The 25272-nt window shown below is 36.7% G+C and overlaps 1 protein-coding gene across 11 annotated transcripts in view; it reads left to right on the top strand.

The window, feature by feature from the left end:
- The window catches only part of LOC306879463 (RNA-binding protein Raly-like), an 82134-nt gene that overhangs the window by 39641 nt on the left and 17221 nt on the right, over positions 1–25272 (top strand). For 2 of the 11 annotated variants that reach the window (XM_079432422.1, XM_079432424.1), the window contains exon 4: positions 7007–7208. The exons of the other annotated variants lie outside the window; for them this stretch is intronic. The gene's annotated coding sequence lies outside the window, so the exon portion shown is untranslated. The remainder of the gene's footprint in view (positions 1–7006; positions 7209–25272) is intronic. 11 annotated transcript variants of the gene reach the window in all.

Raw genomic sequence — 25272 nt, 5'->3', positions numbered from 1 at the left:
GAAGGTGGTGGTTACACAGTTTGATAGTTTAACACTTCAAACAGCTCATTAAGATTCTGCAAAGAATCACAGGCGTACATAAAGATGTGATATGAATAAGGGACTTATGTCCCTCCGAGGAGCAAAAATGTGGTTCATATTCAAACATGCTTTGAATATAAATATTCTAAACTGTTATTGAGTTCAATAGTAAGGTGATGGTTAACAGTAAGTGGATGGGAAGTGTGAGTTTTCTGTTCCACAAACGAGTGATTTTTAACCCATTTTCTTGTCACAATTCCACAATACATTTGCATAATCCCAACACTGGCTCCACTTCAGAGATGAACCTAATTGATTTGTTTTGTCATCGAATCCCTGTCCGTGCATAATTATCAGAATATCTCAGACATCGCTGTCCTTTCAATGTCATCACACATCGATTCACATTCTGCCGCCGTGGGTTCATCTGACTCTGATATGCTGTGATTAAGATAATTAATCTGAAATAAGGATCTTCATCTGGATTTGGCGAGAAGAAATTATAGCGATGATCAGAATGACCGCCACATTATGGCCGTATGGCACCGCAACCAAATCAACGCAGTGTTGCAATCAGACACGCTTCACTTGAACCATTTCTATCGCTCCCCTCTCTAAACAACCGTTGCAGCTTTTGCTCTGTGTGTTATGAATACCCTGTTATTTCCTATTGCGGGTGGATCAGCGTTCGACCGAGTTCAAACAGAGAGAAAGATAATTGAGTGGATAATCATTCGTGTGGTTTTGCAGCAGAATTTAGCCATGAACTTTTGAAGCAAGGATTCTGATACGCTGGCTGTGAATTAAAAGCTTTGACATTTATTGTGGGCAGATGTGATGCAATTTAAAATCGTAGCTAAACAATATGGATTTCCTTTTGCGATTAAGCAAGGTCAGTGTATTGACACAGAGGTGATTAAATAGTTCATTGAGCCCTCCGATGGTCATGTTTGCACTAATTGATTACTGCTGATGCTGTAAGAGTTAATAACGCTGACTAATGCCAAAGCTTATAGGTAAATATAATTAGTTATGTTTTTACATAACCAAATGCTAAGACATTTTCAAATTAATTAAACATTTTCAAGACAATTTTATTTTTTCATTTTGTTTTATTTTATTCAAGGTAGGGTGTCTGTTGGGCATATATACACAAAAATATTACTTTTTAAAAACAAATTATGTTTCTATGAATTGGCTAATGACCTGTTAAGCATTGAATAATTTATAAGGTCCATGGACCTGTAAAGGTTAAAACTCCTTTATTAGACCAATCTTACCATTTTATTTGTATGGCTAGCATACAATGACTGTCCAGAATGTGGCCATTTTCTTTTTTTGCCACCTGAAACTACTGGACCACTACAGCAATATACCAAAAAAATTAAAAAAAAAGATATTTTCAGGTTATATCATTCATAAACACTAATAAATTAATCTTGCTAATATTGGTGCTTTTACACTTTTCAAAAAATGCCATGGGATGAACATTCATCTAGCGGTTCTTCTGTGACCACTCAGCTCATAAAAGTTTACTTTGGATTCAAAAAGCCTTTATAAAAGTATTTTTCCAGAAGCCCATAACGTCATCGTAATTCTTTGCCGTGTTCCTTCCCTCAGCTTTTTTACATTCTTATTGTGACTGTATATGTTTGAAATCACAGTTCTTTGTTAATGTAGGTTGAAATCTCTTTTCATTCTTCTGAGGCTCAGGAGCGCAGAGACAGAGCAAACATTTCTTTGTACCGCTCCTCTTCTTCCTTCCCCTTACCTTATGTCTCTCCCGCTCTCTGTCTCCACCCTGCCTGCTCCCTCTTCCTCCATCTCCCAGAGCAGTGTCTTTTAAGTATCTTGCCGTCTTCTCTTCTCTCCTCTCTTCGGGTCACAAACATCAAAGAGAAGTGCAAAGAATGCCTCTTTATTCTGACAACAGCCCGAGAGAGTATCTGACTGCAGAAAGCGGCAGTGGCTCAGGAGAGGAGAGACGAACAAAAGGCATTTATTGTAAGCAACAAAAAAAGGATACAGTTTAATTTAACGGTCCATTAACAATCTATTAATTTAATAAATATGCGAGTTTGTGATTAAATGAAGAGGTGGTATTGTGATGGCAGTGATTGAGATCTGGAATGCATTTTGTATGCATGTCTGTGATGGGTCTGAGCAAGGTGACGTGACCGGTGTCAGTCAGAAAGACTAAAGTACGCTCAATGTTGTCAATGCAGATTGCATAATATTGGGTGGTCATGCTGCTGGTCCTGTTGGGATGAATGCGAATGCGATTGTTTTCTTGAGGTAATATACACCTCCTTGTGTTAGAAAGCTCAATTAAAGGGATAGATCACCCAAAAATAAATATGCTGTCATCATTTACACACCTTCATTGCAAACCTCTATGACTTTCTATCATCTTCAGAAGATATTTGATGTTGGTAACCAAACGTTTTCGGCTCTTTATGACTTCTATTGTATTTTATTGTCTGTACAACGGAAATCAATACTTAGCCTTTACTCACACTCATTCCAACTCTGTTTGACTTTCTATCATCTGCTAAAGGAGATATTTTCAAGAATGCTGGTAACCAAATGGTTTTGATTCCCATTGACCCCCATTGTATCCGCTGAGGTTTCCTTCGAGGCGGCGGAGCTCGTTTCAGGCCTTCCCGAAGCGGCGGAGCCTGCTCATGGTTCCCTCGCGGCAGCGGTGCCCGCTCGCGGTCCTCCCGTGGCGGCGGTGTTCGCTCACGGTTCCTCCGCGGCGGCGCCGCCCGCTCACGAGGTGGTGGTTCCCACTCACAGATCTCCGGAAGTGGCGGTGTCTGCTCACAATTCCCCTGAGGCATTCCCCTGACAGAATTGATATTTTTGTGTAAATTATCCCTTTTAGCCATCTGTAACCGCAAGCTGGAGTTACTCCCCTTTATTTTTCTCTCTTCACACCATTTGAAGAGTGAGAAGAGTTTCTGGATCGTTCTGCTATGAAAGCAGCACAGGTAGCTTCACTCTGATGGATGATCCACTGAGCTAAGCAGAAACCTTGAGTGTCAGCCACAAAACCTTGAGACGGGGAGCACATAATGAACCTCCCCTTCAGCAAGCCAAGGAAAGAAAGAGAGGGAGGAATGAGAAGAAAGATGAAATAAATAGACAAGGTTTGGAGGAGAGGGAAGCATTAGCATTAGTATGGCTGCATCCCAATTCAAATACTTATACTTCACACCAAAAGTACAGTATGCTTCTCTGAAAGTAAATTACGTCGTTTTGAGCAGCAGGTATGGACTGAAGGGTCACAGCTACAATAAATATGGGTTCACTTGCAATGAGGATAAATACATGTCAGCTTTTGGCATTTCAGTCCAATAACGAGTCAAGAAAATATGTGCTCTGCTTCTGAATAACGCCTACTTCCCTAATGTAATGTGTGCCAAAGTGAGCTGAGGAGCCATCAGATTGGAAAAGTTGAAAAATTAAAAATAACTATTTTTAGTGGCTATTTTTCAGTATAAATTCTTCGAATCCCATATTAAATTGTTAATGTTTTAGTATACAATACCATTCAAAAGTTTTTTTGACTTTTTCAAATGTTTTTGGAAGAAGTCCCAGCATGGGTGCTTTGATTTGATTGAAAATACAGTCAAAACATTAATATTGTGAAATATTTGAAATTTGAGTTATCCATTTTAATATATTTTAAAATGTAATGGCAAAAATGATTTTTCTCCAGCCTTCAGTGTCACATGATCTTTTGGTAATCGTTCTTATATGCCAATGTGTTGCTGAAGAAACATTTATTATTATAATCTATGGTGTTTTTGATGCTTAATATATTTGTGGAAACCATGATACATTTTTACAAGATTCCTTGATGAATAGAAAGTTCAAAAATATTTATTTTAAATATAAATTTTAGCATTACTGTCACTTTTGATTAATTTAATACAAAGTATTCATTTTAAAAAATTAACTAACTATACTAACAAAATTTTGAACGGTTGTATAATTTAAAGAGATAGAATGTTGATAATTAAACAAGTGACATTTTTCTAGTCCCCACTGACTTTTTGATTTTTATTATTTTTTTCTTTCCATACTATGGAAGTCAGTGGCTACCAGCAACTGTTTGGTTACCAACATTCTTTTGTGTTCAGCAGAAGAAAAAAATATATATATTTGGAACAACAGGAGTAAATGATGACAATGTTTGTTTGTTTTTTTGGTGAACTCTATCTCTATAGTGTAATTTAGAGTTGTTGATATTGCTCACAAGTCAAAGAACATACATGGTGCGCACCTGCATACCAAAATAACATACTGTTCTTCAACAACACTCAAAATAGAAGTTCTTTTATCATACTGTGTGCATTTCATTATAGGAGACAGTACCCAGTGTAACATTTTGCTCATGTAGTCATCTGGGTATTCCATGTGTGTAGAAAATTTGCATACTACAATACATGCTACATATACTGCATAAACAGAAGTAGAGTAGTACAGTAAAGTGCTATTCTGAACATAACCTTTACGTTTGTACTGTATAAAGGACAGGCAGGATGAGAATTGGGATGCAGCGTGTGTCTGATAGAGTAAAAGAGAAATAAAGAGAGATATCGGTGCTTACAAAGCATGTAGCATCTGTCTAGGCTGCCAGTTGGAAGTAACGTACTGCCTGCAAGAGCAAATTAGCCTCCAGGGAGTTCTTCACCTCAAATTGAAATTGACAGCAGGTGACACTCACAAACTCATTAAAATACCTCTGGCAGAGGACGGCCTTATGCTGGGCCAGTGCAGGCCAGACAGTTTATCAACAGGGGGGAGATCAATTAAATATTTCATCCAGGGCCGGAAACAGGGAGAAGTTTTGTTTCTGGCCTTTCGAATTATTTAACTCCGTAACTTGTCAGAGAGTTCAAAGTATTCTGGATGGTACGACCTGCTAAGTTTAAGCGCTGAATGTTATTTATTGCTAGTATTGTTCTTATTGCTGCTTGGCCAGTGCGTTTAGAGACGAGGTGCTGTGATAGATCCCATTTAGAGAAGGCTAACCTGATGTTCTTAGTAAATTTGGCCACATACAGCCATTTGTGCACCGCTTTTGAGCCATTTGGCTCGGAGAGCCTGCTATGTCAAGTTTTGGTCTGTTTGGATGAAAGCATGTGCCTCAGTGTTTGTCCCACCCATATGGCAAGTGCTGGTCATTAGCGGTGATTTTTGTTTCATGACTAGCGGCACAGCTTGTGTGTGCCAGCCATTTAGCATTTGCAATATCGACTGTTGATCTTTTGTGATTCGGTTTAATCCACTCGAGTCGAGCGGCGTGCGGTGTGTGGCATGCATGAAGGGAGTTAGGTGTCTCTCAGGCAGGTGCTTAATAGCGCTCATCCAAAACAGTGACTGCTGTGATAGCTTCCTTACTGTGATGAAACTTCCTGTGTGACTGATATGAAACACTTTACATAGGTAGCAACTCATCGCACAACCTCCATTGGAATGGGAAGAGCGCTATTGTGTGGAGTCTCTTTTTTATTTATAGCGCCTTTGACACGTTCAGACATGTTTACAGAAAATAGATTTGTATACGCTTCTATTTTCTGTAAAGTTTTTTTGAAACTGTATGAATCGCAATTGATTGCAATAGATGTTATGTTTCTAAGCTAACAACCCAGTACTCTAATAAGCACAAAAATATACTGTACATAGTGTATAAGAAAAAATCTTTATTTTTTTTTATTTTTTTTTACTATTTATACTCTACTGTACTGTATGTGTATGTTTATGTGTGTTGAAATATTCATTTTTATAATATTAGTTTTACTAATGTGAGTCTTTCATTTTTACCTTAAGTATTACATAATGTGAAGCTGTTTCTCAAGTTATCAAGTTGAAGTGAAGTGAGTATTTAATTGATGTCATTCGTTATTATTGCATGTATTGAATAAGTTAATATACAAAACATTTTTTGGTTGAATGTGCTGCAAAAAAAAACTAAATTGTTTGATACTTTCTGTTACTGTGATATGAAAAATGTATTATACTGTGATATACGATTTTAGTCATACCCATACCATCCATAAATTGAAATATTTTTTATCTATACTTTTTCAGTATTGAATTAAGTAGCATTCAAAAGTTTGGGGTAGGCTGACTTTTTTTTTTATTCTCTTCTGCTCACCAAGGCTGCATTTATTTGATAAAAAATACAGTAAAAACATTAATGTTATTACAATTTAAAATAGCTGTTTTCTATTTGAATATAATAATATAATTTTAATATAAGTGTAACTTCTGATTCTATGTCTTCATGGTCCTTCAGAAATCATTATGCTGATTTGCTACTCAAGAAACCTTTCTTATTATCAATGTTGAAAACAGTTGTTCCGCGTGTTATTTTTGTGGAAACAGTGGTACTTTTTTCAGGATTGTTTGATGAAAAGAAACTTCTATACTGTCACTTTTAATTAAATTAATGCATGCTTACTGAATAAAAGTATAATTTCTTAAAACTAAGTCTTACCAACCCAAGCTTTTTGACTGTATTGAAATGTATGTATTAGATTTTGGCATAATGAAAGTGTTTTATGATGCGGTCTTGATAGGTTTTAGAAAACAGCCCTTTTCTCTTTTTTGCATGGTCATTCCTTCGTTCTCTTTTTCACCCATATTCCCCTACACACTTTTTCCTTTTTTTCCCTTAAATACTGGGTCAGGCTACCCTTTCCTTATCCTCTCCTGGTCATTCCTCCTTTTAGCCTCCAACCATCCTACATCCTCTCATATACTCTTCCGTTCTCCACCTCATCCCCCTCATCTATGTGTGTGGGTTAAATATATAAGAAGGAAAAGGCCTAGGCTTGTAGAAGGAGAGGCCTAATGAAGAATGTATCGATTTCCTATAAGAAGGATTTAATCAAAGTCCCACGACACATCCACTGGGACAGAAGCCTCGCTACAGCACCAAATTACACTTCATACACCATCTATTTTTCAGCCACGGCGATAAATGGAGGTGCCGAGCAGATAAATGAGAGTCGCTCCAGCTCGTTCATCATACCCAAACTAGAGGAGCAAAGCAAAGTGATTGAGACGGGCAGCAACAACAGCCAATGATGAATAGACCAGGAGGTGTCGACGGGGCGGGAACAGCATTCACCATTGGACAAGAAAGCTTTAATTGAATTTGGGAAGAGAAGGTTATATAATGATTCATTTGATCTATAAAAAATATATATGACATTATGTCAGAGAGTGCTATGTTGTTGTTGCATAGAGCATTTTATAGTTTATTAGACAGTAAAGATAAGTAATTCAATTGACTGAGCTGTTACTATGGCTCATTACTCACTACAGTGGAGGAAAAGTTTATGAGCACAACAAATCTGATGTGGATTTACATCAGCAAAATGCTGTTTGTCAGCAAATACAAGGATTAGCGCCTGAATTTGAATATGCTAATTTTATCCAAACACAAGCTAATTATATATATTATAATATTTGGCTAATTAATACCATAAAACAATGTCCTCTAAGTATGATTATCCCTGATTTTGAGGAAATAAAGAAACAAATATTATTTCAGAATATTATATGTAAGGGTTTCTGCTTGAGATAATGATTCTCTGGTCACTGGTTCAATAGCTGGAACCATAAACAATTACATACAGTGCTTCTGCTGGTCTTATAAAAGGGCTTTAAAAGCCTCGATTCGTCCATCCACAAATTTCAAAGTTCTATAAATCTCCCTCTGCATTTGTTTTTTGTTTTGTTTTTAATGAAAATGTCGAAACCTCTTTAAATCAAGATGCATTTACTTGAGATGCAAACTGAACATATGAAGTCTTGTTTTCTGAGAAATCGGAACAAAATAAGTGAGCTGAACAAAATTAAGATGAGTGAGAAGAAACATCTGGGGAATTAAAACTTGTTTTACCTTTGAATTAAGTTGTTTTCTCAGCCTATTGACAGGTATTTGTTCTTGTTTTAATCATAAACTTACTTGATTTTGATCAGTTTCTCATTAAACAAGACTTTTGTATTTTGTCATCTTGCTTGTATTTTGATTTTAAGAATCTGTACACATTTGCTTGGAAAATGAGACCAAAATATTGATGAAGAGCATCACATTTTTTGCAGTGCGATCAGAAGGCACAGTGAAAGTTATTTACATATTCTAGCTAAATTAAAAAGTGATGAAGAGATATGTTTTAAACAATATTTTCAAACTGAAACATTTACATTTAGAGACCATATTGATGTATTGTTCCATTAAATTTATTCCTTAAATTTTCTTTACTTGATCTTAAAAGTCTTAAATTTACCTTCATGAAACCAGCAGAAACCTGTACATATACACAAATATATATTACATAATATGAAATCAAATGTGACCCTGTGTGACATTGTCTTTACACCTGCATGAAAATGTAATAACATGCATTGCCTCTGAATCATATTTTTCTCTAACATCAAGGCCGTGCATGTAGGAAAAACTTTGCTTTTGTTAGTAATACATGATACGATTAAAGCAATACAATTATGACAATAATAGCATATAATGACACATCTGATAAAGAAACTGAAGATACATACAGTACATTTGGAAATGCTCTCAAAAATAATTTAGACCTTTTGCCTCCACATCCCGCATAAAAAGTATCTTCAATTAGGGTGTTTCAGTAGAGCAGACCTTCACAATCCCAAAAATGTTGGCTTCATTCTGATGTATTCTTTTCTCGCTCATAAATATGAGACATTACTGAAGTGAAATGAGTTGCAAATGCTGTTGGCTTCAAAGCGTTTTTCAATTAGAAGGCACACACATTTTAGAGACTTCTCTCCCCTTTTTCTTATCGGGCTACAAATGAAGGGCCTTTTATGTTTTTGTGCTACTATGGTGACCAGTTATCCTGTGCATGCTGGGCTTGAAAGACCCCCGATGGTAAAGTATGCTGTAAATAGTTGTACAATAGTTCATCTGCATTGCTGCTTCTTGATTGGAGTGGTTGATTCATGCATAGAAATCTGATTGGGAACTCGTAATGAACGTGTTTGTGCCACAATCCAAACAGAAGGCATGAAAGTTTTCTGATGCTATTGGAAAGTTGTTGAATTTTGATTGCTTTTAATGTTTGTTGTTGCAAATTTGGGCTTTTTTCTTCTCCTGTTGAGTGATTTGAGGGAAAAACACTTCAGGTTGTGTGATTTTAAAATATCTACAAAGACACTCCAAACAACAGATGGTTTTATATAGGCCAGCGTGCATTATTTACGATTTTCTAATCCAACAGAATAATAAACACCTTTAGAAGAAAAAAAAAAATGGGCAGCACAGCTTGTAGATACTTGTGGATTTGTTTGTTGTAAACCGTTCCTGCATCTCATTTGTGTCTTTTCTCTCGCTCAACACCAGCTAGTCCCTCTTCGTTAATCCACACTTGAATTGTCACATCCTGACAAATGGTCCAGCAGTCAATGCATGCTATACATAGCGGTCTGCTGGGTGGTCTTTAAAATGCTGCTCTTTTAGTCTCTCTGGCAGTAAAGTGAATTGCATGAGTTCGGTGAATGTTACTGTAGCTTGTCAGATAGAATCGCTGTGCTGGTCTCATGTGGTCTAGTTAATAGATGTGTGTGCTGATGCAGTTGTCAGGTCAGTGCGTTCTGCTTGGGTCATCCTTGATTCTTTGACCTGATGTTTACTCAAAAGATTATGAGATGTCTGGTGAGTTCAACGGTTGTTCTGTACTGAATAGTAATGGTATGGTACTGAAAATTCAGCTTTGCATCACAGGAATAAATTACATTTTTACAATATATTCAAATAGAAGAAATTTTTAATTATAATTTCACAATATTGCAATTTTTACTGTAATTTTAAACAAATAAATTGCAGCATTGGTGAGCATTAGAGACTTCTTAAAAAAAAAAAAAAATTTTGAGAGGGATTTTATCTCATGCAAAAAGGAAGAAAACACTGTCCATTTCCTTCTTTTAGTTGTCAATGTCAAATTTTCTTGCATCCATTCCAAATATTTTGGTGCAACTTAGGTAGATGCAGAAAGAATCACTAAAAATGCTCACCACTACTGCACAGACAACTGCAGAGATAAAAAACAAAGAAAAGTGCTGTTAATTAATTAATACTCTGTTCTATTCAAGCATGGCAATTGTATTGATATTTAATTCTTTCCAACGGTTTAGTTTTAAGATTTGAATTCTATGCTTAATTACCTGCCTAAAGCTGCTGCATGCACATTTCTGTTTTTAAAAAAAAGTTAAAACAAGTGTCAAACAGATAGTCTCTCTCCAAATGACGTCACTGGCAAAGAGCCGGAGTATTAAAAAAAATGCTTACAGTATCAGAACCCTCTCGGGACACAAGGAGCGAGGAGACACGGAGATTCTCAATTCAATCCTTTATTGAATTTCACATTAAAATACGATGAGCTTGGGGAGAGCCGAACATAGACGACGATCAGACCGGACACAGAGGCAGGGAAACACAGGGCTTATAAACATGGGGAAATCAACGAGGAACAGGTGAGGACTAATCAAACGGGGCTCGGGACTAATTAACTAATGATCACAGGAACGAGGCAGGTCAAAAAGAAACACGAGAGGAGGGGAAAACAAGACACAGGACTGACATACAGCAGCTTGAAGTCTTATTTTTACACAATATATGCACTTTCATATCAGCTGAGTTCGAAAGTGTCTGACCTTCCTAAAATGTGTTTTGTAGACATTATGTTAAACACTAAAAAGTTCTTAAGTGCATTCACCATCGTAAACAACTACACTAACAATATTTAAATGTAACTAGAGTTTTTAGCCTACAAGAAAATGTGTTTTCTTGTGCAAAAGTTGCCACTAAGTGCTTTGGGTGGTTGCCAGGGCATTTCTACATGGTTGTGCAGGTATTCTCAGTGTTCGCTAGGGTGGTTACTTTCTGACTCAAGTCCATAGCATCTACCTTCATGCATTAGGCAGACGCTTTTATCCAAAGTGACACACACTGCATTTAAGCTTTACGTTTTTTTCAATGCATGCATTCCCTAGGAATCGAATCCATAACATTGGCATTGCTAGTGCCAACCTACAGGAAGACACAAATGGTGCAAGACAAATTAATTTTAGCATTTTTCAAAGCCCCTATGCCTGATTATGAGTAATATTGTGCAATCTAGTAAGTGCCTTAGCAAGCATCACCAATTATAATACTCGGCTTTGTTACAAAAGCACACAGCTTTTCTTGTATATAAAGCTAGCGGAACAGTCCCTATTCTTACCGAGACACGACGTTCGCATATTTATGACTATGCCGTGTGTCTCTTTAAAATAAAAGGCTGAGATGCAACATGATTTCTTGTTGCTTTGGGCAATTTCGCTGTAGGCCAATTTGTTTTGAATCTGCGGAGTGCTAATGCAATTGATTGTATTTGTCTTATTATGTACAGTTTGAAGCACTTCTCTTGTTATAAAATGCGCACACATGTGGAACGAGAGGGGGAGGGAGTCTTCGCAACATTAAATCTGCATTAACTCTGATAAACCAAGGACCTGGCCCAGCAACTTGAATAAAAATTGCCAGAGGGTCCAAATCTTCCCTGGCGTCTTAGTGATGGCATGCCCTCTGGCCTAGCTAGTCTACAAAGGCCACTGAAGTGCTGCTGCTTTGTTGATTTAGTAGTGTTCAGCTGAGGATGGGGAAAGTCAGACTTCCCAAAGGAACAGCCTGCGGAGTCCTAAAATAATTTTATGATATATCTGGTTGGAGGAGCCACAGCAAGACTTTATCAGCAATACCAGATGTAGCCTGGAGCCATTTAGAGCGGTCTCAGGGAAAAGGTCTTCTCTGTCTCTGGGCATACTTGGATGAGTTTATGTAAAATAGCCTTTTTATTAATATTTTTGTATGTGCTTTGGTTTGATACAGTATACGTTTTGCACTTATCCATGGGGGGTGAAAAGAGTCTGCTTTTGCTTTAGGAAGTATTTTTTTGTCCTTTTTTCTCTATTTGACATCACTTTTACCTTCTTTGGTAGTTGCCCTTTTCTGACTGTTTGTATGTCGTCTCTTGTGTCATGTTTGGAGTGTGTCTTAAATGAAGAGATCATGAAAAACAATCTGACTTCTCAAGCTAATTCTAAATATATTTGTCATTTTTTTGTATAAGAATCATTGCATGGATCTCTGAACACTGAGAAGTGAAATGCTTTTGAGTCATTGTGCCATTCATTGAAATAATTCATTCAAAAATTCTGATTTATTCTGGGATGAAACAAGTGGCTTCTTTCTAAGTGAGTCACTGAACCATTCATTGAACCGATTCATTCAAAAGCATGGATTCATTCAGGAACAAAACACTTTTGAGTTACTGATTAGACTCTGTTTGACTAACTATTCTAGACTCTGTTTGACTGACTAGTTTTGTTGTTGGAGCAAAAAACGGACCAAGTAATTGGAAATATTGTCCCTAAAATGTAAGTTACCTGATATTAACTGTTATTAAGTATTGTGTAATTATGCACTTATAAAATATATATAGTTAAACTATTAAAGCAGGTCATATGCAATTGGGGAAGTCATGGCCTAATGGTTAGAGAGTCGGACTCGTAATCCAAAGGTTGCAGGTTCGAGTCTCGGGCCGGCAGGGATTGTAGGTGGGGGGAGTGAATGTCCAGCGCTCTCTCCACCCTCAATACCACGACTGAGGTGCCCTTGAGCAAGGCACCGGACCCCCAACTGCTCCCCGGGCGCCGCAGCATAAATGGCTGCCCACTGCTCCGGGTGTGTGTTCACGGTGTGTGTGTGTGTTCACTGCTGTGTGTGTGTGTTCACTGCTGTGTGTGTGTGTGTTGGATGGGTTAAATGCAGAGCACGAATTCCGAGTATGGGTCACCATACTTGGCAGTATGTCACTTCACTTAATGCATTTTAAGATAATAATACACACTGCTACATTCCACATCACTTGCTATCAGTAAGATTATTGCGTAATAATGAATATATAAAAATATATTTTTTTAAATATTCAAGCTTGTCGGTTAAACTTTATTTTAAGGTGTCCTTGTTACGGTTTAATTATACATTTAAGTACTGAGTAATATTAATTAAATTCATATACTTACTACTGTAAATGTTTAGAGTTAGGATTAGCGTTTGGCTTAGGAGTACTTGCATGTAATTATGCATAATTTATTGTTATTATAATAGTAAGTACATGTAACGTATACACCTTAAAATAAAGTGTTACCAGCATGTCATATGCAAATATTAATCAAATATATTTTAAAATACTAACTTGCAGAGCTACACAAACAACAACATATATTAAAGCATATACAAATGTTAATAATATATATTTAAAAATAATATTTAATTATTAGTTGTTTCAAATGACTGGAAGCTATCTTGCACTGGCCATACTTGTTGAGTACCGCGTAGTCCTCCTTGTTTCATGATTTTCATTTCTACACACCAACACCCAATTGCTCATGTATTGAAAAAAGAAGCCCTATTGCACAAAGGAGACAAAGCTGTTTCCTTCTCCCTGCTTTTGTTTTTATGACTTATCACAGTACACTTGACATATAGGTGCCTGTAGCTCAGAGGACACATAAACATATATAACCAAACAAACTCTATATACACACGAAACATAGCTGGTGCCAGCCATTAAAAGCATATTTCCCAGTGCTGCCAACCAGCACGTGCAAGCGCAGCACATATCCAATAACTCAAAGCAGAGAGGAAAAATAATCAATAATGTCATCCGTTCTTCTGCAGAACCCCCCCCCAAGTCCCTTGTCATCCAGCTCACAGTGAAGTATGACACCCAGTGACCTTCATGCATCCGTGGGCACCTCGTGTTTATTTTCCTCGGCTAATTATTCTGTGGATTCAGAGGCCACTGGTAATAAGCAAGACATCAGACGCTGACGGGAAATTAAAGAAGTGAGATAGAGAAAAGGAAAAGGAGGGATGAGAAGGGACCTCATCATTACAAGCACACTCATTTATTCTGCGTTCTCTTTTATCTCTGGCAACACCTGCCCTCAGAGTCGAGAAAAAAGAAAATCGAGAATTTGGAGGGAATGCGTGCCTGTTTTTTTTTGGGGGGGGGTAGAGATATAAATTTGACACAGGCAGCCACCAACCGTGCGTATATTTCCTCAGCCGCTGTGCTGTCTGACTTAAAGGGATAGTTCATCTAAAAGTGAAAATTCTGTCATCATTTGTTCAGCCTTGTGCTGCTGCAAACCCATTTGACTTTCTCTCCTCTCTGAAACACAAAAGAAGAAATTTTGAATAATGTTTTGGCTATTGTGTTTAGTTTAATGAGGCTGTCAAGCTCCAAAATCACAATAACACACTTCTAAAATATTATAAAAGTGGTCCTTATGACTATATTCCAATCGTTTTAAAGCGTATGATAGCTGTGTGTGAGGAAGAAACTGAAAAAGTCAATGAGTTATTGATGTCTTTAAGGTTTTTTACATCCTTTTTGAAGCTTAATTTTGAAGCATCCTGTTCAGTCATTGCAATTACATGTTTTTTTTGTTTTTGTTTTTGGGGGGGTTATGAGTTTTAGTTACAAAGAAGAAAACAAAGCAGAACAGAAGACAAGATCAACTTAACTTAATACAATATATATATATATATATATATATATATATATATATATATATATTTTAAAAAGGGTCAATAATAGTGTGGCTTAGGAAAACAATGAAAATGCACAATCAATATCATACAATAGAGTTTAACTGAAAGGAAAACAAAAAAAGCTAGAACTAAGATTCAGTCTATGTCCGACAGTGAAACATGATCCCATGAGACAGATTCAATGGCTATCCATGATAGGGCATCAGCCCCAGGATCTTCATATAGCCAGTGCAGTATAGGGCGAATATTTGAGGCCCAATAATAAAATTGAAAATTAGGCAAAGACATTCCACCCAGCGACTTAGGACGTTGTAGAACACTTTTACTCATTCTAGCAGGTTTTCCATTCCATATAAATGAGCCGAGAGCACTATCCAGCCTACGAAAAAATTAGTTGGGAATAAACACTGGGATGCACTGAAACAGATAGGTGAACTTAGGCTTCACATTCATTTTAATAGAATTTATTCGACCTGCAACTGATAATGGGAACAAGGCCCAACGCATTAAATCCTGTTCCACTCGTTCCAGTAAACAGGGGAAGCTCTCAGTAAAAAGTTTAGAAAAGGTATTAGGGACACGTATACCAAGGTATGTAAACGAGTGGGAAACTTTTAAAGGGAAAGAAGTGGCAGAGAGCTCTTGGGCAGCATTGTTGATAGGAAACATTTAACTTTTCTGTAAATTCAATTTATAGCCAGAGAGTCTTCCAAACATATCAAAAATGTTGAGGACATGAGATTGATGATTTAGACAGGTCAGAAATATATAAAATCAAGTCGTCCGCATACAAAGAAACTTTATGCTCTCGTCCTCCTCTGATTATATCAGCTATTTTTGAACTTTAGCGCAAATGGCCAAAGGCTCTATTGCGACTGCAAACAAAAGAGGCGACAGGGGGCAACCCTGTCTTGTGCCTCAATTAACCAGAAAATATGCGGAAGAAATATTGTTGGTAAGAACAGAGGCAAGTGGAGCTTTGTATAATAGCTTGACCCAAGAAATAAAACTCGCTCCAAAACCAAACATCAGCAGAGTGTGGAATAAGTAATCCCACTCCACCCTGTCAAACACCTTTTCTGCGTCAAGTGAGATCAAAACTTCAGGCATTGATGAAGACATGGGATGGTAGAGGATGTTAAATAATCGTCTGACATTGAAGAATGAGAATCTGTTTTTAATAAAGCCAGTTTGGTCAGTGGAGATGATACTAGGAAGAAATGTTTCTAATCGTGAAGCAAGAATTTTAGCTAAAATTTTTACATCAACATTTAAAAGAGATATTGGGCGACATGAACTACACACATGGGGATCCTTGTCCTTTTTCAGAATTAAGGAAATTGAAGCTTCTCGCAAAGTTTGGGGAAGGCAGGCTAGATCAAACAATTCATTTTACATATTTAGCAAAAGGGGAGCTACTTCATTAGAAAAATTATTTAAATATTCAGCCGGAAAGCCATCTGGGCCAGGGCTCTTACTACATTGCATGGCTGAAATGGCATCGCGAACCTCATCTAAAGAAATAGGGCCATCCAAAAATTGCACAGCATTGGTACTGATGTGAGGGAGTGAGAGCTCTTTGAAAAAAGTATGAAAGTCCTCATAATCAGAGGTTTGTTCTGAAGAATACAATAACCGATAAAATTCCAAAACTGAATTATTGATTTTGTGATGATCTGGCAATAAGGTATTATGTGTTTTAATAGCTGGAATAATACGGGAAGCAGAGGATTGTCTGAGCTGATGGGCTAAGAGCCTGTTTGCCTTCTCCCCATACTCATAATGATGGATGAAGGGTTATTTATATATTGATTTTCTAACTGCGAGATACGATCTGTCAGATCTGCCATAGACCTCCTCTGTTTGTTCTTCTTTGAATGTTTCCCAAATTGTGCTGTGTGTTATATCTGGGGTAGCATTCACGCTAATTAAAAAGTCTATTTGGGAAGAAATAGTCTGGACAAAGTCCTCAATAGTTAGCAGGTGAACATTCAGCCTCCAAAGTGGGCATTGTGTGTACCTACATCCAAATCTTAGGCTTAAAGTAAGAGGAGAATGGTCTGAAATGACAATTGCGTTGTAAGTACAATGTTGAAACAATGGTAAGAGCTTGTTGTCAATTAAAAAGTAATCAATGCGAGAGAAAGATTGAGCATGAGAAAAGAAAGAATAGCCATGCGTAATTGGGTTCAGAAATCACCAAACATCTGTGACAGCATAATCATTAAGAAAATAATTTATTATTTTTGCTGACTTTGAGAGGATTGCACCTCTTTGAGAAGCTCTGTCAAGTTGTGGATTTAAACAAAGATTGAAATCTGCCCCGATAATCAAATAGCTTGAATGTAAATTTGGTAGAACAGAAAGAAACTTAGTAAAAAATGTATTGTCATCAAAGTTAGGTGCATAGATATTAGCCAGTACCACAGGGGTGTTAAACAGTAGCCCAGATACTAGGATGTATCTGCCATTACGGTCAGCCAGCACATCTGAGGGATTAAAAGAAATATCTTTATGAATAAGGATAGCGACTCCCCTTGCTCTACTAGAAAATAAGGAATGAAAAGATTGTGAGACCCATCTTCTACAATTTAGTGTGGTCAGAGATATTAAGATGGGTTTACTGTAAAAAGACAATTTTATCTTGTAAGCCATCCAGGTGACTTATCACTTTGTTAAGCTTAGAAGGACGGCCAAGACCTTTCACATTACATCTTACAAAATTAATAACTCTGTTCATAGATATAAAAGTGAGAGAAAAATATTAAAGATATATACAGAGATGTACAAAAAGAACAGATTGTGCAATGCATAATGTATAGCCACAACAGTAGGAAAAGGAGAGGGAAAAGGGAAGAAAGAAAAGAAAAAAGGAAGAAAAAAAACCTGAAAAACCACAAACCTGTAACCCCACCCACTTCAACACCTTCCTGAACCAGGTGTATGCAAGTCCCCATATAAGACAAGAAAACACAGACGATGAACTTAGCGTCTAAGATACGCAAAAACTAAACAGAGCGTATCATCAGGTGAACAAGCATAACTTAAATTTACAGACCACAACATAGGTGTCTATCCCGTTAACATTTAACAGAAAAAAAAGACTTTAGAATCAAGTCAAACCGGTTTCAGATCAAACTATAGACACACTACAGACCAGCGCATTGTGCTAAATAATTATTTTTAGGAGCAAAAAAATTATAACAGTAACAAATAAATAAAAAATAGCACCCTGGTCTACGCATGCTGCGAAATTAAACAGCGATTTTTATGAGTTCAAATAGAAAAAGTAACACACGGGTCAAGTCAAAGTGTGATCCTTCCATATCATCACAGAGGTAAAGTACCTTTCAAAACTGCGGAGTGGACAATGTCTTCAAAAGACGGCCAATAGAACAAAAGGAGTTCTCATCTACTACGGTGAGTCTACAGTTTCGTTCGCGCCAGCTGTCTGAGTGTTTTTAACATATTCCATCGCTTTCTGAGGAATCCGTGAAAAGCTGCTCTGTGTTACCTGGCAGAGTGATTCAAAATCTGGCAGGATGCTGAAAGCCGAATCGAGCTCCTCGCGCACTTCACCAAACGCCGCTCTTTTCTTGGCCTCGCTAGCTGTAAGATCGGGGAAGAGAAAGACAGCTTTTCCCTTGTAGGTCAATTTTCCCTGTTGGCGTGCCGTTTGAAGAATCTATTCACGAATGTGGTAGAAGTGAACCCTAATAATGAAGGGACTCGGTGGCTGATTGGGTTTTGGGCTTTGGCTGGAGTGACCTATGAGCTCGGTCGAGCAGCGGCTTCTCTTCCAAGTTCAACAGGTCGCGGAGGAAGTTCGAAACAAATTCCTTCGGACGGTTGCCTTCTTCTCCTTCACCGATTCCGATCAGTCTGATGTTATTTCTCCTTGATCTGCTTTCTAAATCTTCGCACTTCAAAGATATAGCGTTGACCTCGGTTTGAAGCTTGGCCACCGTAGTTTCAAGGTGCACAACAATATCACTCGTGGCCGTCGCTGAGTCCTCAACGGCTCTCAGCCGTTCCTCCTGCGAGCTAAGCGATTGCTGTATTGTGGCAACAGCCGATGTCAGCTCTTCTTTAACACCGTTTATGTCTGATTGTAGACCACTAATCCCACTCTCAATCTTGATACAAATGTTATTTTTCATGGATTCAAGCGATTGCTTGAGTATTTCAGCTGAGAGTGATTCCCCCTCATGAGTACCTCTGGGGTCAGCCGAGCTAGCCGTGTTAGCCTGTGTCTCTTTGCTGCCTCATTTGCTGCCAGGAGCTGCCATTATATGCACAGTATCCACTAACTTTGTGCCAGTGTGTGTTCACAAATCATATCACACTGAAAAAATAAATGAAATAAACTTCTAGGTCTGTTTGTTATTTAGTTGAAATTTCACCTGCGAGGAGCTCACTAAAAACGCGTTCCGCATCACGTTTGCGCAACAGCCCCCCCCCCAATTACATGTTTTTTAACAGTAATGACAGATCTTAACTATAAATACTTATCTGTGTGCAAGGTTATGAATGTTTTATATAAATGTTTTTAATGTTTCCCATAATTGTGGGAATATGTTCTTCAGTACTTGTCTATCCATGACGCACTGAAATGGCGTTGTAACTAACTTGCATGTTTTTGCTTTCTATTTGTAATTTATTAATTGGAAATATTTAAAGCTGTTTTCTGAAATGTTCAGCCTAATTTTCAGTGCATATACACATATTTTTTATGTTAATGAAAAGTACTTTTCACTAACAATACAAAAACATTTTGTGAAGTATTATTGCAATTTAAGTGTTTTTATTTTAATATGTTACAAAATATAATTTAAAAAGCATGATCCTTCAGGAGTCATCCTAATATGCTGAGTTGCAGGTTAAGAAATGTTTCTTATTATTAACAAACAGTTGCAATTGTAATTAATTAAAATAATTTAGCAGCTTAATACTTTGATGTAAACTGCGATACATTTTCAGGATTCTTTTATGAATAGAATGTTCAAAATAACAGCATTTATTTGAATGAAACATATTTTGTACCATTAGAAATATGTTTACTTTTGGTATATTTAATGCATCTTCTCTGAATAAAAGGAATAATGAACAAAAAAAACATACTGACCCTGAACATTTGAACAGTAGTGTGTATTTGTTGTGATACATGATACGTATTTTTCACAGTCAGCCTGATTGCAAATTGCATTTGCAGTGTTTAATTGTTATCTATGGGTCGAGATGTAAGCTTTCCCTCTGAAACCCGGTGATTCTGGCAGTGACATACTGATCATAACGAGGTTCACTGGGTTGCCAGTATTGAGGTGCACAATAGGGAGGTGAGAGCTACGCTTGAGGGACATTCACCAATCAAGAGGTGGTCTGCTCTTTACTCCCTGGAGTGATAACGGTGACAGCGGTGCTGCACAACACTGCAGTGCCAGCAAGTGCGCCCTTGGGTGTCAGAAAATAAGAGGAAGAAGGCGAGCCAAGATGTACAATATCCCAGTCTGAAACTCGTTTGCACAGTCTGTAACAAGTCACGGAATGTAGGTTTTGTTTAGGCGAGAATGTAGTTGATTAGAAAATGTGGTTTGTTAATAAAGATAAATTTTCTATTTGAAAATTTGCTTCAATGTTTTTGGAGATGTGAGCTTTAGGGCTTCAGCAGTCGTTCAGAGCTCATGAAGCTTTTATGATAGCTGTGGTTGTTGTTTATTAAATATTATTATTCAATAAATATTATTTTATATAAATCATAGTAGAATTTAATAATAGTAGAATTGAGAAATGGTGTGTGTGTTCGTGATGGTCATATTAGTTACATTATTCCGCCATTAGATGGCGACAAGCCATTGTTTCTAGGAGCGAGTCAGCATTAAAGACTTTTATATTGAAAGAGACTGCAAAAGGGTTGTAATCAAGGAAGTTATTTTTACTTTCCACAACACCTTATAAGACGCAGCCAACAGATGCACTGAGCAGCCTAACCAATAACCAATATTTCACCTGTTAAAGGGAGTATGATCCCCCAAAAAAAATCTAAGTAAAAATATTAATGCTGACAGATCTAATAATTGAATCTGCAATAGGGAAAGTGGAGAGAAGAGATCCAGTCTGGAGATGACCAGGAACAGTATATTTGCATGGCAGACATGGAGATCCAGTTTTTCTATTCATTTGTTTTAAATATTCAACAGGCAAAGTTGTTCTGTATCTAAATGCAACAATTGTTTGAATAAAACAGACTACTGGGGGAAAATATCTGAATATTTATCTTGTGACCATCTTGTAACTATTTTAACAAAAGCAACAATAATATAATAATTGTAATAAAAATAATAATTTATATATATAGGTCAGTGGCCCTTGGCTTGGTATTGTTGGCAGAATTCTGCCCTTATTGAGGAACCCTGCTCTACATAATACAGTAAGCTTTTAATGAAGCAGCTCGATCATCCTTCCTTACTAATTCTGAAGTGATATTTTCGAATTAGTAACGGAGGCTTGGGCTCAGCTGTTAAACTATCAAAACTCAGATTTGAATCCGTAGCGGAAGGAAGCAGTTCTGCACAAAAGAGGGTTTTTAAAGATACTCTCTTTTTTATTTATACACTTGTGTCGTCGAACTGTTGTATAAACGCAATATCACACTTGTAGCCAGGCGATATGTTTGTATATCAGCACGCTGTGATTGCCTACACCTGAATCACAGCCGCGCTGATAAACTGTACAGACATATCGCACTGCAACATATCACGTATCACATTAGTCCTGTGATATTGCTCATATATAACGACACAATTTTAGTTTCGGTGTAATTTTGCAGCTGTCGGGTGATTTTTCAAGCATTATCTAAGTTATGATGCTTTCGAAAAACACAGCCCAGTACATTCCTCAAAATCTGTTGTTTGTGGTTCTCAGAAAAAAAAACTTCTACAGATTTGTGGTTTATTCCTTTAACAATCAAATGCCACAGAAATATCTTTAGATTCCTGCTCACACCACAATTGTGCACACCACACCGGGTATAAAGCGTCTGTTTGAGGAGCTGATTGGCTGATGAATTGATGCTTTCCTCGATGCTCAGACTCTGATTTAGTTGCCTTGAGCAACAGTGGAGGAAACCTAATTCCCAGGCTGCTGTTTCTAAACAGATTTGATGCTGTTTGATCCCAACAGAGGGCTAGCAACATTGCAGGGAAAGATAGCAGGCAGTTTGGTGCTTGTTCCAGTAACATCTGTGATTTGTATGTGTGGTGGGGGGGCAGGTGCTCTCATTTCTAATGAGCTATTAAGTGACCTCCAAACACATTTGCCTGCCTGTAAAACACCATTAATGACAGGGATGATTTTGACACAAGCTCAAATAGAATATAAATTATCCCCAACAACCACGTGCAGTACTTGTGGTGTGTGTGTGTGTGTGTGTGTGCGTGTTTATGTGGTTTATGAGGACACAAATTTGTATAATGACATGGGTATGACAGAGGTATTACAATATGAAGGTGGTTTATAAGGACACTGCCTATGTCCCCGTAATTCAAAAATCTTAAAAAACATACTAAATGGTGTTTTTTTGAAAATCTAAAAATGCACAAAGTCTCCTGTGAGGGCTAAGTTTAGGTGTAGGGTTGGTGTAGGACAATAGCACACACAGTTTGTTCAGTATAAAAACCATTACGCCTATGGAGTGTCCCCATAAACCACAAAAACCAACGTGTGTGTGTGTGTGTGTGTGTGTGTGTGTGTGTGTGTGTGTAAGAGAGGGTTCAAGCACATGACTTTGTAAAGTCAAGCAGATTTCAATTTGTACAGCATTATGAGTTGTGCATAATTGATACTCATGATACTCATGAATATGCCATTTCAGTTTATATGCTCTTATATTATATTATATTATTATTTGTTATTTTATCATACAAATAACAAAATTATAACATAAGGTAGATGGGGGAAGTCGTGGCCTAATGGTTAGAGAGTCGGACTTGTAATCGAAAGGTTGTGGGTTCGAGTCCCCGGCCGGCAGGAATTGTAGGTGGGGGGAGTGAATGTACAGCGCTCTCTCCACCCTCAATACCACGACTGAGGTGCCCTTGAGCAAGGCACCGAACCCCCAATTGCTCCCCGGGCGCCGCAGCATGGCTGCCCACTGCTCCGGGTGTGTGTTCACGGTGTGTGTGTGTGTGTGTGTGTGTGTGTGTGTGTGCATTTGTTCACTACTCACTGCTGTGTGTGTGCACTTGGATGGGTTAAACGCAGAGCACCAATTTCGAGTATGGGTCACCATACTTGACAATACGTCACGACTTAAAGACTTAAAATTATGTGTGTTATAAGGAATATATTGTTAATATGTTCAGAAGACTAAATACCTAATTGCAAATTACTGAATTATTAAATAAATTATGAATTTATTCTTACTTATCTATTACAATAAATTCAAATGTTTGGTGGTTTTATGTAAATAAAGCTTTTAATATAAATATATATAAAAAAAAATAGAATAGAATATAAAATGTATAAATAAAATATAAATATATATATGATCACTTATCTGGGAGTTTATTATTTGTTTTTAAGGTGATTCATACTTACCAAAACATATATTATTTACATGATATATTAAATAGAAAATGTATTATATAAAAATATTATGTATTTCATTATAAATTATATTAATATAATATTGATACATATTTATATTAATAAAATAAATAAAATTAGAAATAGTAATAAAAATAAACATGCGTTTAAAAGTCCATTGTCTTGTTATTTAACTATATTACATGTAACCAATTAACATGTTATCATGTGACAATTTCAATTATTGAATTTTATTGAATTTCAGTTATGTCATTTTACATCTCAGTTTATCTTGTGTTCTTTAAGAAGTCTTGAATGCGCTCTGAGTGATTGAAGTACTCCTGTAAGCACATTATCAGCATGCTGAAAGTGCTGAGAGTTCAGTTTAAGATGCAAACCTCCAGCACACTTTAACCTGGACTGTTACTACAAAATGCAAAACTGGTTTCAGGTCAGCAGTAAAGGCCGATGAACATTCAGCCCCCCGGACATTTTAATAACCTAGTATTAGTGTGTTGTGCAATGCAAGCAGCAGCAGCTTCTGGGAAACTTGTGTGGTGGGACAGCGCTGCCAAATCTCTGGAGAGTCAAACATTTGCGTGGCAGAGTCACATGCACGGCCTGAGAGAGAGAGAGAGAGAGAGAGAGAGAGAGAGAGAGAGAGCGCTTGGTGTCTCTATCCCTGACAGATCGTGCTGCTGTTTGGCCTGGACTCTATCCAATCCAATCTCTGCTCTGTTAATTTCATCCATTACACTGTTAAAAAACAGTTCCCTCTGCTCACCACATTACTGCTAATTGAATATGCCAGCTTTTCTTGTTTTTAGAGATGCCTTAGCCAATTATGTATTTGCCAATTGTTAATCAAATCATTGAGCATGAACAACACTGATTATTAACTATAATTTATAATAAACGTAATAATTTAATCAAATCTATATAAAAATGATGTAAAATTAGTAATTCAAATTAATAATAATAATAATAAATTTGTAATAATAATTGTAAAAATTGTTTTGTTTCTATTTCTGCTCATAATCTGTTTTAGATGTTTCTAGTATGTGTTAGATTGATGTTGTCAAGCATCAAGAACAATAGTCTCACGCCATGATACAAGTGTTTGTGTTTTTATATGCACAGTTCTCCTATGTGGTGTATTTACAATCAGAAGATTTTTTTTTTTTCATGACACCAGTGATTAAATAAATGTGATATGATATATAGCTTGCATTGAATCACCAAAAGTTTATACATATTTGATAAGAGGTAGTATCTTGCATTTGCTGCGAGTGACATACTTTGGGGAAAAAAAGATTAAAAAAAGTTTCACACAGAAATTGCTAGTGAATTTCACAAATAATTATGAAGAAATGGCAAGTAGCACATTGAATTAAACCTTTGAAAGAAATGTTGAATTAGAAAAACTGTTATAGTATTGTCTTGTAACACTTAATCCGGTAATGTTTGATTAATTTATCAAATAATATGTTTTAAGTGGAATAATCAGTGGAGTTTGTAAAGTAGAAGAAAAATTACAGCAAATATTTAATTATCAAATATATTTTTAATAAAAAATTATGCAAAATATGGTTTCATGGCTGGTAATTTTCATAATTCACTCAAAAAGATTCATACATAATAAAACACAGATTGAGCTGTGAAAGAAAAGAAAATGCTTTTAAATTACCTGAACTTCTGAAGTCTTTGTAATGTGTTTTTTTGTTTGTTTGTTTTTTATACAATATACATACACATACATATTTAATTGTAATTTTCATAATCATAATATTACTGTTCTTATGTTTTTCCACAGTTGGTAAAAAGTGGGATTTATTGTTTAAAAATGCAGACACTATATTAAAAAAAAATATGTATTTTTAATCATTCTAATAGAATATTACATTAACATTCAAAAGTTTGGGGTCAGTACGATTTATTTTAAGAAATGTATACTTTTATTCAGTAAGTGATTTATAATGTATGATGCTCCAATAAAAATATATCTC

Source organism: Barbus barbus (assembly GCF_936440315.1).
Source record: "Barbus barbus genome assembly, chromosome: 13".
In the NCBI taxonomy this organism is placed as follows: domain Eukaryota; kingdom Metazoa; phylum Chordata; class Actinopteri; order Cypriniformes; family Cyprinidae; genus Barbus; species Barbus barbus.
This window is presented reverse-complemented; position numbering and strand designations above follow the sequence as displayed.